This window comes from Megalobrama amblycephala, linkage group LG2 (genome assembly GCF_018812025.1).
Source record: "Megalobrama amblycephala isolate DHTTF-2021 linkage group LG2, ASM1881202v1, whole genome shotgun sequence".
NCBI classification, from domain to species: domain Eukaryota; kingdom Metazoa; phylum Chordata; class Actinopteri; order Cypriniformes; family Xenocyprididae; genus Megalobrama; species Megalobrama amblycephala.
This window is the reverse complement of record NC_063045.1, coordinates 24263977-24280044: the sequence shown is the minus strand read 5'-3', so window position 1 is coordinate 24280044 and position 16068 is coordinate 24263977. Positions and strand designations below refer to the sequence as shown.

Genomic DNA, 16068 nt, shown 5'->3' with positions numbered 1-16068 from the left:
TCTGTGTCATTCTCATACGTTGTTTACCCTCAGCGCTTCCAGGTTCTACGTCAGAACACGACTCATTATTGGCCGGCTCTTGCGTCAACATCACACTCGTGTCATGCTGCTCACGTGTGCAGCTTTGGCCAATACTGAACCGGCATTCAGACGTAAACACTGAAGCCTTCACTGTGCTTACTGTGGCAGCTACGTAAGGATAATGACAGGGAAAAGAAGATGTTGTTGAATAAAATCATTATTTTCGTTTTGTTTTTGCGCACAAAAAGTATTCATAAAATTAAGGTTGAACCACTGCAGTCATGTCGACTGTTTTAACAATGTCTTTATTACCTTTCTGGACCTTGAAAGTGTTGATTATATTGCTGTCTATGAGTCATATACCTCTCGCATTTCATCAAAAAAATATCTTAATTTGTGTTCCGAAGATGAACGAAGGTCTTGTGGGTGTGGAACGACATGAGGGGGAGTAATTAATGACAGAATTTTCATTTTTGGGTGAACTAACCCTTTAAGTTAGCAGGCTAATTGTTTAGCTTGTACGTTGAGAGATTACCTTGCAAAACATACATTAACTAAGTTAAAAAACAACCAGGAAGTGTTAACTTAGTTCTAGAATGCGGTTATCATTACCCTCATACCCTGTAATGAAACTGTGAGATTTGAAGAAGAGGAGCATAAAGCATGTTTAGCACTATTCCTCAAGGTTTGTGTGCAGGAGTTATAATTTTTACCATTCAAAGAGTTTTGCCTGGCCTACTCTCAATGTTTTTCCATTTATCGACTGAGGGGCTTTTCTGGGGAGTTGACTGTCTACGTTTTTTAATCTTTTGGCTTTCGTGTGCATTCCAAGCGTTTGAAGAGATAACAAGTTACGTCGTATCAGGGAGGAAGTGCACCTAGTTATTTGGAAAGCTTTGAGAGAAATCTACTGAAAGCGATGTTTTCTTTCTTACTTCCAGCTGCAGCGTTTATCACTTTGGATGATTATGTGTTTATGTTTGTTTATTTCAGGTGATCCAGCAGCGTGAGCACTAACAGGCGGTGCGGTCTCAGGCTCCCAGCAGGTAAGTCTAAATAAAGCTCATTCCCACAGTGAGTCCTCCAATTGAACCTTGACTCACGACACCTTTTCATTCAGCGCACAGCGAGACGTGCCCTCAGGGTACGACCTTTTGAGTGTTTTTAGATTGGAATGTTTTCAGAGGCTAAAAGTGAAAATGCTGTTATGTTTTGAAATGTTGACTTTATTCTACATATGCAAATGAGATGATATGCATATAAAAATGTACATCCGCTTATTAAATATGCATTATAGTCTGTCACAAATAAAAAGTAGTCGTCAATTGATATGGGTTTTTAATGGCCTTTGCCAATATCAATATCTAGAGAACAAGGTTGTTTAAAAATAAATAGAAATTAAATTATTTTAATTTAAATACAATATGTGCTCAAAATTTACCACAAATATGAAAACAGAAATTTTTCTGTTAACAAAATTGTCACTAGATTTTAAAGGTCAATTTTTTGGGGGGTTGTCATTTTTTGACCACAGTAATTTTAGCAAAATGGCCGAACAGGCAGATGCCGATAATCTCGAAACGGTCAAATATCGGCTAATATATTGGTATGTGACTTGTCAATATTGATATAAAATCAATCATATATAAATTATAAATCATGTTATTTATTACTTAGAATGCTTTCTGAAAGTTTAGAAGTTGTAAAATATTGTGGAAAGTTGTACAATTTTTGCCAACTTTTGTAAAAAAGACATTTATGCCTGTAGTTAATAAATGTCTAGCTTCAAGACCACATCTAACACGTTGTCTGTGTTGTTGTGCTCATTTTACATAACTGATCAAATACTATGTGCATCAGGTATTGCTACAGTTTCAAAATTCAGTTCTCACGCAAACTTGCATGACTTTTCTAAGTCTTTTTGTTAGTGCAAAGAGGAGCCATATATATTTGCCCAATATTTGGCCATAATTGACTGCTTGGTCGATCAATAGAATCTGTACTGTCAGCTTTGATAAAGTTTTGTTGTTAGATTTGAGTAAACGTAAAATTAGTGTGTGTTTGGATACCCGAGTCATTCGACTACTAATGACAACATTATCAGTTTGAAATGTTTAGTCCCAGAAATGGTAATGCTGTTTCTACAAAAATGGGCACTTTGTGAATGGTTGGTCAAGTTGTGTTTTGGGCCTTTTTCTGAGTAAATGACATGGACGTAGTCACGAAGACCTGGCGAGACATTTTACAGTCCTGGAGCAGGAATCGCTGACGGCTGTAACGACCACAAACCCAAAACCGGCAGCTTACAGCCTCCCCTCTGTCGCAGTCTCTCTCTTTTTCTGAGCTCTTGTGATTAATTTAACATCGCTGCAGTTCTTCCCGGTTCTTCGGCCGCTGAGAGAGAGAGAGTGATGACGGCGCGTCCCTGAGCATTAGCGTGCTTTATGGGACTGTTGGGAGAGCCCTCAGAAACGAGGTTTAAAATGCTTGGATTACACTTCCTGAGTGATTTCTGACGTCTGGGAAATGCAACTGAAGCCCTGTAGATTTACTAGTTAGGTTTGCTGGGCTTTAGTGGCGTAAAATATAAATGTAGACAGTTGACTTGAGGCGAAGGCGAGGTGGTTTTTGTTTTTGAGTTTCCCTAAATCTCTTCTTAGGGTCAATAACTTAATTTGAAGTGTTGTTTTGGGGTGCTTTTGTGAAGAGACAGAGGAGTTCTTGTCTCTTGATCAGTCTTTTTGGTTCTTGGACTCTTGTTACAATGATGTTGCAATTCAGGGGCATTTGAGGACACAGACAGGGAATGATGGGCAAACGAACGGTGTGTGTGCAGTCGCTCTATTCAAAGTAGCCTCCACTCGTGTTGCCAAGTATGAAAAGTTTATACATGATGTGCATGTTCAGTGCACAAATGATGTCTAGAGGACATACTAAATGTTCTTTTTGCCTATTTTTGTTGTCTACCAGGCAAAAATCTTACATTTGATTACTCAGTAATAGCACACCTCTCATCAACTCATCAGTGTAGTTGGTTGTTTTTTGTTTTTTTAATTCAAGGATTTTCCATCATTTCAAATTATTTTAGTCACCGCAAATTATTCCTGATTAATAATTTAATAGCTTTATTGTTATTGGCCAGCTATAAATGTAAAATAAATATTCACACAAAACAATAACAGCCAAAATGTGGCCCTCAATAATCATTAGAGAAATTGGTAAATAAATTAAGAACTCAAAAAGAAAAGAAAAAATCAACATGTGGATAAATTGTTTAAATTTGCATATTGTTAATCAAAATGACTAAAAATCTAATCAAATGAATGACTAAAAACAGAGACAAAGTAAGAAAACTGAAAATGCAGTATTAAGTTTATTAATCACTACATTAGAATTAATGATAGAAAATAGTTATTTATACACAAAATCATTTTTAATGGACAAATTAAAAATGCATTCATCAGTAATCACTTTATTTTTTATTTTATTTTAATCATTGAGTAACATGTGGGCTCCCGTATAAAACATGCCATTTTGCTCCATTGTTTCTGTATTTTTGGTATTTTCCAATTGGTCTTTTTTACTCTGGATAGACTCTGAAGTCATTGCATGAAAGTCATTTTCAATATTCTTTTTGTTTTATGATGGTCTGTGGTATGTTTACGATTGTGAAGTCATCTGTGATCCTTTCCACACTATTGGTGTAATGATCTGTCGCCGAGGTCTTAGTCTCGCTTTACTTGCTGTATGTGATTTTTGGCTAAACCCACTTAATGCGACAGCTCTAATCAGGGTTACTGGTAAAGTGGATTTGGGTCGTGTTGTTATCATAATCCCATAAATCATAGTTCAGTTTAAGCAATGTGGATTTTGATGTGAAAAAGCATGCTGGGACTATAGAGAGCTGTTTCGGATGATTTGTTCACCGTTTTCCTCAGATTCTAAAGCAATGACGCATAATGAGCAATTGTTTGTAGAGTCCAAAATGACTCTGTCTCTTTCTCTGCCTCTCTTTCTTTCTCTGCCTCTGACACAATTTCACGTGTTTTATATGTTAATGAAAGGTGAATGATGTCTTGAGAGCAGTCCAACAATTCACATAATTTTTTTTTTTTTTTTTTTACATCTTTGAACGACAAACAAACACCGATTTCTGTCTGCAAATCCCTTTAACCGAGCACATCAGAGTCTCGTTGGCTGTTCTCTGCTGCCTCATTCTCTGGCTGGACTGCAGAAAACGTCCCAAATGGCTCCTCAAGCCTACACTTTCCTCCCTAGCCCCTCTCCTCCCTTCTTTTCTGTCTCTTTTGCTCTTTTTCACTGCACACGCATACACAAAACCCTTCTGAGCACTGATATCCCTCCCCACCTCTGTTATGATGTCATTTGTGCATTAGTTTGGGAGTTTAAACAGACAGGGTATGAAAGTATTTTACCATGCTACTAAAGTCAGAAACTGGACATTCTGTCCAAACTGAGTGGAGTTGCGAGTTAAATCCTTTGTACTTAGGGCTGGGCGATATATCGCATGCGATTGTCACGCGCATTTCGTCAGTAAAGCCGGTTCCCTGATTGCTGCTAAATCGCCATCACCTGCTTTCAGATGGAGCGGCATTTAATAGACAGAGCCGTAGATCACTGATAAGCCACGCAATATCGCGTTCATTATTGAAGGCGATTCATCTGCGATATGAATGCGATATTGCGTGGCTTATCAGTGATCTACGGCTCTGTCTATTAAATGCCGCTCCATCTGAAAGCAGGTGATGGCGATTTAGCGGCAATCAGGGAACCGGCTTTACTGACGAAATGCGCGTGACAATCGCATGCGATATATCGCCCAGCCCTATTTGTACTCATCATTTTGTATTTTTGGTAAGGTAAAAGTACAATTTTAAGATATTTGGCAGGGTTGGAACTTATACCTTATCTTAATGAGTCAGTGATTAGCTGAATAAGTTAAAAATGTACTTTTACCTGATTTTTCTGAGTACAATTTATTTTTATGCTTGTTTATAGTATAGTGCATTTACTTTAGCAACAAGCTAACACCTGAAGACCCCGATATACTTAAAGCATAATCGAAGAACGAACTCATGTGAAGTCTTTTTTCAAACAAAATCAGGCCAAAACAAAATTCTTTGGAGCTCATTTCTGAAGTTCAAAACAGCTTGCCAAGCAAACTTTCCCAAAAAATTGACTCTTTTTGAATGTGGTAACATGTTGTACCTTGACGAAGGCTGCTTGTCTGCTGAAACGAAAAATGAGTTTGCAGTTATAATGTCTTTTATAAAGTTAATTTCTTTAACTTGCACATCCAAAAGGTTTGCATTTGGTTAAGCTATTGCTCTATTTAAGAAACACTTTTGCACTACCATTGGTCCGTGGCGATTATGTAATAGGTAGATGTGGCTCTGAGGCTCTGCCTTCTCCTTCTGTTTGGTCCATCGAGGTCAAATGCGAATAAAATATGAACACACTTGAGAGTTGTAAAAAGTGACATTGACTGTTTTTTCGTGTTTAATACAGTAAAGCAGCTTTCTTTAAAGCAATATATTATATGAAGTGTATATAATATATATAAATAATAGTAAAGTCACTATTATTTATTGTATATATGTAATCGTGACTTTGCTTGATGGGAGTGCCGAATTGGAACTGATTTTGGACAGACTTCTGAGGCAGCATAGCGGTTTAATGATCAACAACAAAATAAAGAGAGCTTTGATGAGAACTACATGAATATTTATTTACTGCAATACTAATTTCTCGCTGGAAATGACATCAAAAGTGGAAAATGTTGGTCAAAAACATACATTGACACACAAACTGACCACCAACCACAACTTTCAGACACCATCTTTATTTTTTAGCTTAACTGTTAAATGGAACGCACAGGATTGTGGGATATCAAAGGCAGTGAAGGATACATCTATGCTGCCTTCAGAAATCGATCAGATGAAGGTATCTCAGAATACAGGAAATGAAGCTAACTTTGGATTCAGACATGCCTTGATGCCTTCCTACCTTGGAATGTGTCCTCCAATGGCAGCATTTTTGAACTTTCGGATGCAGCCAAAGCCATTTAAAGTACTCTCCATTTGATAATGTGCATGAACACAGGCACTCGACACAAATGAGCACACCAGAAAGCTTCATCTTTTTCCAGATTGTGCTGTTTAACCCCCTCACACAAATGTTTGTCATTACATTGCTATTGTTGTTGTGTCTCCAGTACTACTGTTGTTTTTTTCATTTTTAATTTACTTTCAACTAGGAAACAGCCAGTGTTTCCAACTTGTGGACAAATTAATTAGTGCTAAAAACAAATTTCTCCATGAAATCAAAATTGACAATTATATTTTTTTATGAAATATTGCATTATGTATTATAAATTATTTGTCCATGCACATCATTTTTTTTTTTTTTTTTAAATTCATGTGCCCTTAATGTGCCCATAATCTTTAACCCATTTTAGCCCACCGTCAACTGTCGCGGTGTATAGTTGTCATTTTCAGTATTTTTTTCTTGATGTTATCAATGTTTTATGTCTTCATGACATGCAAGAAAACAACCAAATAAAGTATTTCAATAACGAAAAAAAGGTATTCACTTCCTTCCTGTCACATGAGGCTATCACCTTCCTTCCCCTACTTCCAGGAAGCATGGCGAAGGCAAACCCTCCCAAAGAAACATAATTTTCATGTTACTAATAAATATTTTTTTGTTGACATATATATCTACATAATCATGAAGGTCTCCAGAATCATCCAAACAAGACAAATCTTACAAGAGATCTATAGTTTTTGGCATACTTAGTCAAAAGGCCAAGCAGTAACTATAGTTGCCGGTGGATAAATAACTTGTAAGTATATCATGGGGAAATGGGGTATACTGTGGAAAGGTTAATAAATCAAGGTTATTAGTCTTTAGTGCTTTTTGCTTTCATAATATTCCATCTAAAACATATACTCTAAAAAATAATGGGTTAAAAATAACCAAAGTTGGGTTGAAAATGGACAAACTCAGCAATTGGCTTGTTTTAACCCAGTGGTTGGGTTAAATGTTTGCCCAACGTGCTGGGTAGTTTTTTTAAACTATTGTTTAAAAATTACTTTATGGCTGACTTAAAATGAACCCAAAATAGGTTGGAAATTAAAAATCAGACATAATTACTAGAGGCAACAATAATAATCAAAAGGTTAACATTTAGCAATTTAATATATGTCTATTGTTTAATTATTATTCATTTAACTTATTAATAAATGCTTATTTATTAAACCTTAAATAAAGATTCATTTCCAACATACTTTGGGTTAATTTTAAGCAAGCAATACAGTAATTTTTAAACAATTATTGTGTTGAATAAAACTGTCCAGCAGGTTAAGCAAACATTTAACCCAACCGCTGGTTAAAACAACCCAATTGCTGGGTTTGTCCTTTTTTTTTTTTTTTTTTTTTTTATTAACCCAACTTTTTGGATTGTTTTTAACCCAGCATTTTTTTTTTTGTGTAACTTCACCCTTTAACTGACATCTCTATAAATGGAATAAAATGAATAAATCTGTCAAAAGGAGGAGAAGAGAAAGCAATCTTTCCACAGCTCTACTGTCCCACCCCCATGTACCGTGTAATTTTTTCTTCATTCTATTTATTTTTATTTATTTTCTTTTAAATTTTTGATACACACTGCCCTGTTGGGGCAACTTAATGGCTGCACTTTGTTCTGCACTATGTTCCACCACTTTAAGACGGGATTTGTTGTTTGTTGTTTTTTCATATTCAAGAGATTATAAGCTAGATGCAGCCTTTTTGGGTTTACATCGAACGTTCTTCGACTTTTATACATAATCTGTTTATTAATAAAGATTGATCTGTTGAAAGCAGTTATTTTGAGTTAGATGCCAAATGTTCTCCTCCTAGTTAAATTTTACATTGAGGGGGTGCATACAACATATTTGCCCATAGTTGCCACACATTCAAATATGATTTTCAAGAAAAAAAAAAAAAAAAAAAAAACCTGGGGAAAATAAATGCCGAACATGTTCTCAACTTCCAATTTTTGACTTTAAGGGTTAGTTCACCCAAAAATGAAAATTATGTCATTTCTTGCTCACCCTCATGTCGTTCCACACCCGTAAGACCTTCGTTCATCTTCGGAACACAAATTAAGATATTTTAGATGAAATCCGATGGCTCAGTGAGGCCTGAAATCACCAATCACTAGATATAGTGGAATAAAGTCGCTATTTTGTTATTTTTGGAGCACAAATGGGTATTCTCGTCTCTTTATAATAATAAGGTTGAACCACTGTAGTCACATGAACTGTTTTAAATATGTTTTTAGTAGCTTTCTGGGCATTGAAAATGGGAATGTTATTGCTGGCGATGCAGGCCTTACTGAGCCATCAGATTTTATCAAAAATATCTTAATTTGTGTTCCGAAGATGAACGAAGGTCTTACGGGTGTGGAACGACATGAGGGTGAGTAATAAAATACATAATTTTCATTTTTGGGTGAACTAGCCCTTTAATGTAGACAGCTAGGCAATCTAGCTTTTGGAGTGGAGCCTGTGTCTTACATGGATAGATAAGATTGTAAAGCTGTTGATTTCTCTGCTCCGTGGTCTTGTAATGTAATAAGAGCCTGACTACATAAAAGGACTCACTCCCACTCAATACAGTCTGTCGAGTGACTTCACTGCTCTAGAATGCCGAAAACACAGTTAAAACTCAGACACTCTGTATTGAGGGTGGGATTATTGTGTGTGTGTGTGATTATCCAGTTGGGTGTTTCCTCACAGGCAGCAGCTGAGTTAACCATGATGGCTCATGGAACTGCACTGCACCGTTGCTCTGCTGCATGTAATTGCATGTACAGTATGTTTGCGTCTGTGTCTGTGTTTACCGAAGGCAACTTCAAAAGGCCCTTTAGGCAGTAAACCAAAGGTTGTTGCGCACTTACTGGAATTGATTTTCTGGAAGAAAAAAAAAAGAAAGGTTGTGTTTGTCCGAGTAATCAGTAGTGATAGCAGTGATCGGTCATGAAAATGTTAATTGCATGAGTTGACGTCAAAACATGACTTTTTGAGACTGTTTTCTTCAAAACAAAAAGTTGCATGGTAAATGATGCAAGCGTGTGAGTGCGGACCAGTTAGGGAGTGGGGAGGGGGGACATTCGCGCCAGGGCACGGTACACGGTACAAGGTGCATGGTGTGAGTACAACCTAAATCGCTACATTAAAAATGAAGATGATAATAAAGAAAACAAAAATACAAATTCAGTGTTAACAGAAAAGAGGAATGTTCTGCATGAACACACACATTCACTCTGGACACAGCGACCTGTTACTGTCATTTCTTTATCCTGTAAATGTAAGATGTCTTACAGTTAAGGATATAACTGTAAAATTGTAAAACTGTAAGTTTTGCTCTGAGGAAACATATCACATGCAGCACACTCATCTGTCAAAGTGCCTGACAGGGCAAGCAATGTCAAACATTATGCAAATGCATTAGCTTGAAACTTAAAATAAAGAATTCTCATGTTTTGGGCAGCTTGAATCACATACCTTTTTCCAACAGCATTTTTTTAGATAAATTTTGTCCATATAAATGTGCTATTTATTGCTGTAATTTGACATGACTGGCGGAAGTTTTACGTGGACGGTGGGCAAATGTGACTAATCGATAATCCGTTGTCAATGATTTTCATCATCAAATATTATCAATTTTATCGATTAGTTGTTGCAGCCCTATACGTAACACTGCAAGTTGTCACAGGAGATTTCGTCTCTTAGCCCTACTTTTTGCTCTTTTCGCATAACATATGGGTCTACATTGCATCCCTGTTATCCCGAAACACATAACACAACAAACATATCTCTAATCACGGCCTCCACCATCCTCCAGTTGTCGACGTCAGTAAATGCAGCACTTATATGACGCTGCTGTCGGTCGCTTCAGAGTTCCTACTCCCGGTGCAAATACAACCAGGAAATTGTCCCGTGGGGGAAATTATTTCTCAGGAAACCACCCTGGTGGCTAGTTCCTATAACTACGTGGTGAATAAGGGGCTAAAGTTCTGGTTTGACACCTAGCACGTTTCTCATACATTTTTGAGATCTCGTCCAGCACTGCAGATGAACTTTTGCCTTTAGCAGCTGAAATGAGCCATTGTATTCTTTTTTGTTTTTTGTTTTTTTCAGCTAAATTTGAGCTTGTCTCACACGGTCCCCTCCCTGCCTGATCTGATATGTTGTGTATCCCCATCAACAGGCACATTGTGCTGGGTGCTGATCTAGTGTGCATTGATGCATTTGGCTTCTCTGGCTGGGCAACCAGGGCAGAGAGATGCTCAAAGGACTGTTTTATTGGTGCTCCCCCTTTCTCAGACACTTTCTTGATTGTTTGAGGTTGCCAGAAAAGGGTCAAAGAAACCTGTTCTCAACCTGCCAAGACCCCAGAAGCTCTCTGATATAAAACTGTGGTAAATTTACTCTCTATGTAATAGATTCACCCTGAAGCGATGTCCATCACCTTGTTTGTACTTTGAACCTTTTGCAACAGCCTTCACAAATCACAATGGGGCCTAATAATTATCTCAGATCTCAAACACAGAGTGTTTTATTAAACATTTTCTGTCATCATCTGTGTCTTGGCACAGGAAACATAAATGACCATCGACTCGGTCAAGCCCCTTTAATCATCCTCAATGTTTCAGACTTATCGGCCCTGTCCAAAAATACTGTTTATCTAACACCAACCCTAAATCTGGCACAGAAACAGGAAAAGTCCTGTAAATATGGTTCTATTTAAAAAAAACTTTTCTTGCCAATAATAGAGGTTTCAAAACCGTTTCTAGGGAAATTAAGTATAGGCGGCATCACAATCATACATCTTTAAAAGCTCAGTTTTTTTAGATGCCTGTAAAACATAATTTAAGTAGTTAAATCCTAAACATTCTCAATACTAAGTTTGATGGTGATGAAGAGCTGCACATTCTTCATGTTTAGTCAATGTCAGTGCAGTTATGTTAATCCAGTCTTTTTGTTTCATGTGGTATTTTGCAAGCCCACTAAAGACCCAGATCATTGATATAATGCTTGAGTATGCAGTACACCACTTGCTAGTGTCGATTAAACTCTGATAGAGTTAAATGTAACATCATTGAAGTAAAATCCATCTTGATAAAGGTTGAACAGATTCTGCCTTTTGGATGCAGTCTAGATAGGAGCATAAAGTATGCACTGCTTGGGTGGCAGCCTGTGATTTCTTCCCATACATATCGAAGTGTACACTATAGGTCATGCGTGCTTGGTGCCTGAATGCTTTTTATATGGCATTCACACTTCATTAACAAGTTGGCCAGTCAAATATGTCAGAGAGCACTATATTTTATAATTAATAAAGGCAAGATGTAGCCGTAGGCTACAAATTGACTGTTAATTTTTAAAAGACTGTATGTCTATACCTTACAGCCTCATTTTCTTCTGCGTTAAATTCAGTCTGGCGTCTAACCTGACTAAGGTCTATAGATATGCAGCATGCTATTAGCTAACTGTTAAATTTGGTTGCAGAATGTTGCTGCAATGTATAATGTGTGAATGTTTTTAATTTATTATTCATCCCCATGGAAAAGATTTTAAGTGTGGCCATTACTCAAGTAAACACATTTTACTTTCCCCTACAGCATTATTTAAATTCTACTGAGCTGCTTATTCCTGGCTAATTTTTCATACACACATCTGGTTGTTGACCTTTGTGAAATGCATCAAGCTCCTTTGAGTAAAGGAGTTGAGGGGAGTTGCAACTACAAATCTGTAATGTGTTGAAGATGCACGTTTTAAAGTGGGGTTTTTTTGGGATGCAGAAAATGCAGATTAGTCTAGCGCCCAAGTCAGGTGTGGTGGCCATCTTGGTGACACCCTAACCGTGCGTTCACACTGCCGCTGGCGAGAGCGTCAACAATCGACTTGGCCGCCCTGCCAACAACGCTGTACTGTTCGTTCAAACCGCCGCCGACGGGAGGGTCAAAGTAAATGACAAGTCGCGTCAACCAATCGGAAACCTCTCAAGCGAGGACCTCTACATTCCAATTGGTTGCCGCCGAACCGCGTCATAGCTCATTACCATAAAGTTAACCTGATTTCAACTCTCCTCGACGCTCTCACCGTCCAAGACACGCCGCGCCGCTCTCGCCGGAGCTCGCCGCCGGCTCTCATTGAAAATGAATGACTAGTGTCACTTTGACGCTCTCGCCGCCGGCGGTGTGAACACACAGTAAGCAGCTACTTTCTATTTACAGTGGTATAGCTGTTGTTTAGTTGAATGGGAATGACTAAATTCATGAAGACAGTATATCAAGATTATATGTCAATAACATATTTCAAATCAGCCGAGAAATGTGACAAAGAAAAATTTAAAAATGTAGCTTTTTTGAGCTCAAATCATGCCAAAAGGTTGATTGGCTCTTATAACTTGTATTCCTACAGCCACTGCAATGTCTGTAATATTCTGGTGCCAAGATATGAATGGGGCCTCAAATTTGGATTCTATACCCTGCCCCAAATAAAAAATGCCCACCTACATATGTCTGTGATATTCTGGTGAAGATATATGGTAGGGTCCTCTGAGGGCCTCTGGGGCCAAACATGTCATGGGGTGTCTGCTTTTCTGATGTCCAGTATCTGTATCTGAAAAATCCAGAACTTGTCCTCAGTGACTCTGATTCCAAAGCATTAACTATCACCGAATTTTTGTTGCGTAACTTTCAATACGTTAACAGAATCTTCCAGCTTCTTGACAACTTTTGGACTGCAACATGCTTCCCCTCCTACATGAATAATTGGATGCATATTGATTTTTAACGTTCCCCGAGAGACCCACACTAGCAGAGGCCCCACTGAGGGCTTTCATTTGGGTTTTCTGTGGTAAATAGTACACAGTCATACTTTATCCTCCCATAACTGTTGTTCTTCACTGTCTCCTTTGGTCAGCACTCCCTAGCAGAGCTCGGCAGTTCACTGTGCAATTAAAAAGACATCAGGAACCACTGGTTGTGTAGGAAAGAACTCTACGTGGATGTTTTGCTTGTATTAGGCTGTCCTATTTTAGATGATTGATGCCAATTTTTTTTTTTTACATTTTGTTTACATTTACATTGCTTGCTTTGGTCTTACAGACTCCAGCAGGAGCTTTTGAGACAAACTAGACAGACATTTACTGATGACTTACTCAGCAGAATAGCAAGTAAAGGCTCTATAGGCCGAGTTATTCAGATGCTAATTCAGTGTCACTCTCACTTTCTCTTTGTGCCTCTTCAGTTAACAATTGACCCTATGGCGACCGTTTAACAATACTAAAAACACATTAAGATGACACAACCAATTGGGAGCCCTACTTTTTGTTCAAAAAAAAAAAAAATGTTGCAGGAGAAGCTAGCCTAGCGCTAAGTGTCAAGAGCTTCACCACCGACACTAGAGTAAAGTTTGTGGCACTTCTGGTTTCGACTCACATGTGAGGCGTTAACCAACCCCTGTGAATGAACCACATATGAGAGACGTGTTGAGTTTGGTTTTAATTGAGGTGAATTTATGAAGACTACAAGAGTGGGTTGTTAGGGTGAACCACAGCTCTCATTCCCCCACTCACTTCCCTCAACCTCAATCAAGATTTACTGAGGATGAGACGATTCCTGATTATACCACAAATTAGATGTAATTATTGTATTTTGCACATTATTTACTCAATATACATAAAATCGGTTGTTGGCCAATATTTGTGAATTTTATTCTATATTAGATTTTTAATTCTACATGCTTATTTTCCCATTTAGATTACCTTTGCCGTCATTAACACTTTTGGTTACTTTTTTTGTAATTTAATTTTTAACAAAATATTTTAGATAATAATGTCCAGTTATTAGCCATAACATAATTATCGGCATATCAGTATTGACCAGAACTGTGCATCCTTATCTGGAGTGGATATAAGGGAGAAATTCTCCATTTCTGTTTGTAGATCTACAAAGCAAACTCTTGGCAGCCTTTCAGCTTTGAAGGCTGTGTTAGTTTGTAAGACCATTTAAAAGCTGCTTCGGCTTTGTTGCGGTCTGATGCTGGGCATTGTTCGGACCGGGTAACCCTTCAGAGACCAATGAATACCACATCTGAAGAAATTGAGAAGGGGGGCTATCTTTTTTTTTCTTACCCTGGTAGTTTTTCATTTTGCCTCCCTGCACCTCCCTTCAGTTCCAGAAAAGACTGCCAGAAGACCAAAAGAGGCAGAATCGGAGTGAAAAAAAGACTACAGCCTAAAACTTGAACAAAAGCCAGCCAGCAGGGCTTTATTGCTGCGACGGCCTTCTACAATGTGCCGAGAGAATTTTAATCAGAGACCCCTCCCTTATGTGTGCGTGTCCCTTTCTCTCTTTCTGTTTCTCCCTCTCTTTATCGGTCTCTCCTAACCGTGTGAGATGAGCATTGTGGTATCTTCTCCAGTGGAGACTGGAGAGCCCATGTAGGAACACTGGAAATTTATGCATTGAGTTTGAGAAGTCTGAGGAGAGACAAAACCTTCAGAACAGGAAGTTCTGGAACTTGAGCAGGTGAATTTTTCTCTCTGTTGCAATTTTTCTTCTGTGCTGAGGTTAGTGTGCCTTTATCTCCTCTGCATTTCTGAGGTGCATTCCTCTGCATTTATATTGGACCAGAACTGCAATGAGTCGTCGACGCCTTGCCAAGCACCACTGTCCTGATAAGTCTGCATTTTTGCATGCATTTCTCTTCAAAGAATTACTTAAGACAAAAATAAAAATTCTGTACTTTACTCACCCTTATGTCGTTCCAAAAAATATGAAATGAGAGGAAAAATTTTATTTCAATGTTTTTGCATTGGCTTGCAAAAATTTGTCATTCTTCCAATAACTTTTGTATTCCACTGAGTAGGGCTGGACGATTAATCGCAAAGTAATCGAAACCGAAATTCAGAACCTCTAACCGACGTAATTTTCCCATGTCGGTTATTTCGGTTTTTTATCCTGTTAATACTTCCCCCTTAAAAACATAACTGCGTGTGTAGCCACGTGACTCCGCCCAGTCCAGTCAGTGGCATAAAAGCAAAACACGGAGGTGAACGCCGGTTCAACACATAGTGATGGCGCGCGAGCGGTGAGCCTTGCGTCTTGACTAAACTTTGTCAGTTGTATTTGTTTTATGGTTTGGACATTCGAGCGATTAGACGATCGGATGTGTATTATTATATCGAGCTACCGCGCTCGCGCAGCTGCATGTGGCACGATCACTCATACAAACAGCTGCGCAAAACGTGAAGATCGCGCGCACACAGAGGAATGCAGAAACTTGTTGTCAGCGCTGTCCTGTGATTTATCACTAAAATAGCTTAGAAACTCAAAAGTTATAGCATCTATTTTTTCTACTTTTGAAGGAACTATTTACAACCCACAGCTTCACAATTAATAGAGAGATGGTATGACTAATTCACACATGCAATCACTACTGGTACTGTGCTAATTTATCTTTATCTGATTTACAATGAGCAGAAACCTGTAAGAAATGTTACAAACCATAGATAAAATAACTGCTGATAGTGAGCTATGATGTCAGATCACTCTTTCAACAGGAAAAAAAATATCCCACCTTAATATTCAATCATATTTACAGTACAAACAGTGAACTATGAGGGCAAAAAAAAAAAAAAAAAAATCAGAAATAAAATAATCGTTCATTAATCGTAATCGAGGTAAAATGTTCAATTAATTGAGGTTTTGATTTTAGACCATAATCGTCCAGCCCTACCACTGAGAAACATTGGAACCTTTAGGTACTCTCTACAAACTTGTAGGAGTTTCTTCAAAACCTTTTTGTACACTTCAGAATGAGTGTACATGTGAGTTCCTAGACCTCAGTTGTGGAGGTGAGTTGTTCGTATATTATTGTTAAACTCAAACTGAATTCTCAGAGCGGTCTTCTTGCAGTCGGGCAAATAAATAACTCATTAGCGTACAAGGCAGCAACCGTGTGCCCG

General features: G+C 38.0%; 1 protein-coding gene and 1 long non-coding RNA gene across 4 annotated transcripts in view; one reads left to right on the top strand and one right to left on the bottom strand.

Annotated features, from left to right (window-relative positions):
- add3a (adducin 3 (gamma) a) overlaps nt 1-16068 on the top strand; it is a 116804-nt gene that overhangs the window by 37536 nt on the left and 63200 nt on the right. For 2 of the 3 annotated variants that reach the window (XM_048167407.1, XM_048167421.1), the window contains exon 2: nt 1015-1067. The gene's annotated coding sequence lies outside the window, so the exon portion shown is untranslated. Of the gene's footprint in view, nt 1-1014; nt 1068-14485; nt 14630-16068 lie in introns of those variants that run through there. The other variant, XM_048167415.1, reaches the window with a different exon arrangement.
- The window catches only part of LOC125253480, a 67068-nt gene that overhangs the window by 27595 nt on the left and 23405 nt on the right, over nt 1-16068 (bottom strand). The gene's annotated exons all lie outside the window — the stretch shown is intronic.